We start from the raw sequence: 3,031 nt of genomic DNA, 5'->3' as shown, positions 1-3,031 counted from the left end.
ATATATATATATATATATATATATAAGTACATATATTCATATACATATATACACACATACAAGCATACGTGCATACAAACATATATATATATATATATGTATGTATAGAAGGATACATATATATCTACATACATACATTAGAATTTCTACATTGTTAAATTACTCTCATGCGGATCATACATGTACATTTTACTTTGGTTTACGAGACATTACGTTCAGTATGAAATGAGAAATATTTGAATACGAAATCTCTTGCTTGACTCAAGCATTTCATATATAAAGAATGGAAAAAGTGAAAGGGGTACAGAGAACTTGCGGTGAGGAGCGGAGTATCCAACGTTTCGGATTCTATCCTTCGTCAGGGGTCAGAGAAAAGGAAAAGAAAAAGAGACAAAAGAGTTTACATCCTCTCAGATTATTGCCTGATTATTATACCCATTTCATAAATATATAATGTAGTCTTTTCAAAAAACAGAATTCTGTAATTCTGCGTCTGATGTTCTGATATGTGTTTTCGACGGATCTGGATCACAGTAGAGCACTTCACTCTGTTTCTATGTGAGTGTGAGTGTTAGTTTGATATGGCTGTTTATCCATGCGAGTGTGGATATGCAGCGTTGATATGCACGAGCAGAGTGTTTCCTTGAACGGATAAACTGGAACACTCATCGTCGTAACCGACGAAGTGCTAGCTGTCTATAGATCGATTGTGCTATGAATAGATATATTGGATGTTATCCTTAATATTAAATATCTGTTGAATTAGAAAATATTAATATGCAATTATTATAGATTTTCTATTCGTTCTATCTGAAATTATTCGAAAGCCTTCATTATTACAATGGAGTCTTTACTGTATTCCATAAATACCCGTAAATGTTTAGATCACAATAAGGACAATATATTTTGGCTTATCGGATATTCAAATTGCTAAGTAACTATATCAAAACCGGGAACGATAAACAAATACTTGGGGTATTAAATAAGACAGCAATCTTCTACTGTGCTGATAAAAAGATTTAGCTGAAGAGCGCATTAAAGGAATATTTCTACGGTATCATATTTGTGATATGACATTATCTTCCAGTATCTTCGTTGTAGGTCACCGAGAAATTTCTAAAATGTTGGATATATCACAATGTTGTAATCCCCCCAGTCTGTGTGACCATGTCTCCCTGTGTTTCTGTTAGACTCACCTTTCTCTTTGCTTCGTTATATATATACAATTCTTCTGTCTGATATTCTCTAGAATATAGTTATACTATTCGAGAAATCTATAAATTCGCACCAAATTTTGAACTATAGATTCGAAATTATATTCATTTTTAGGCGAAGAACAAAAGCCTCATAGAATATTCCACTTGTATTTTGTGTAACCATATTGACATCAAGAAACGTTCACAAAGAATTCTAAATATACGGTGATTCTGATAGCGTTCCATTGATATTTGCCGCTCTAATATAAGCTCACAATTTGCCACGGTTATCGCGGTTATTTTTTATGACTAAAAAATGACTTCACATCTGACATTCACTGACGCTTTAATAGTTGCTCCATCTTGACAAACAGACAAGAAAACTGATTATTTGTATATTAACGATCAAAACTAACGATTAGAATTGAACATGTCAGTTCCTATTTGCTTTTTTTTTGTTTTTTGTCAATATCTGGACAATTAAATTCCATTCATAATGTTGTCAGCAGTGAATCACACGTAACAAGGGGAAACAAAGGCTCGGTCAGTGCTCAGGGTGTGTCTATGTGTATCTGCATGTATGTGTGTGTGTTTGCATGTGTGCGTATGTGTGCGTGTGTGTGAGTTTGCATGTGTGCCTATGTGTGCGTGCGTATGTAAGTGTATATGTGCATATAAATGTATGCGTGTATATGTATATATGTGATATTTACATACACTGAGCCCCGCTTGCGATTCGTAGGCCATGTCTTCCGATTTCAGTCGTCAATGCACCTGAATTCCGCCATTCTGTAAAAGCCACCGAATGGCAAGAGAAAACAAGGGCGACCAAAAGTGACCTGGCGCCACACCGTCATCGATGACTACAAATATGACTGAGGTGTTTTGAGTGTATGTATAGTGTTTGAGTGTATGTATAGAAATTATACACTAATATATACGTCTACATATACGTGCGTGTGCGTTTAAGCGCTCATCGTATGACGTCAGACTCTCTAATCCGATTGCAATGTCTGAGCTCTTATCTCAATATTCGTCATAGATGTCCATTGAATGACTAGACATTCTATCTGCTGCCTTTTCACAGCTATAAACTAAATAAGATAGCAGCTTGGAAATTGAGAGAGATTTGACCACGTAGCTCTGAGAATATCCGTTTACATATTTATTTTATGTTTCTATAAATTCGATAGATTTTTTTAATATATATATCACTTTGTCATCGTGTGAGATGACGAATAGGTCACGTAGTTTTACATTGTCTTTGATACGGGCTTAGGATTTCACATAAAGTTGGTGGATTTTTCCTATGGTGTCTACTAAGAATGCATCAGTAATATGCTATTGAAACAGTTGTAATGAAGCCTGCTTCTGCTGTTCCTCCATAATTTCGTCACACCTGGAACCAACACTGGGTTGGATTTGCGGTTTATATAGTATATGCCCTCCACACACACACACGCATACACACACATACGTGCACCCACAGAAACACACACACACATATATATATATATAGTGAAGACAAAACATGGTAGACAAGAAGATCTCTGAAATAATTCTGTTCAACGAGGGCTTGCAACAAGTACGTACTATTTTGAACAGAGAAAAAGAAATTCTGACATCAGGTTTCCAGTTTGAGATGAAATCGTGCTTTGAATGTGTTGCAGACCTTTAAAAGGCATGATTAGTGATTGCAGCTCCTCAATAATGAAAATAATATGCAGTTTGTTCGAGTCATGCTTTGTGTAATGCAGTACAGAAATCTAGGAACCGGCAGTTGTATCTATCTATTTATATATATATATATATATATATATATATATATATATATA

This window comes from Octopus bimaculoides, chromosome 15 (assembly GCF_001194135.2).
Source record: "Octopus bimaculoides isolate UCB-OBI-ISO-001 chromosome 15, ASM119413v2, whole genome shotgun sequence".
NCBI classification, from domain to species: domain Eukaryota; kingdom Metazoa; phylum Mollusca; class Cephalopoda; order Octopoda; family Octopodidae; genus Octopus; species Octopus bimaculoides.
The sequence above is the reverse complement of the archived record's forward strand: the minus strand, read 5'-3'. Positions refer to the sequence as shown.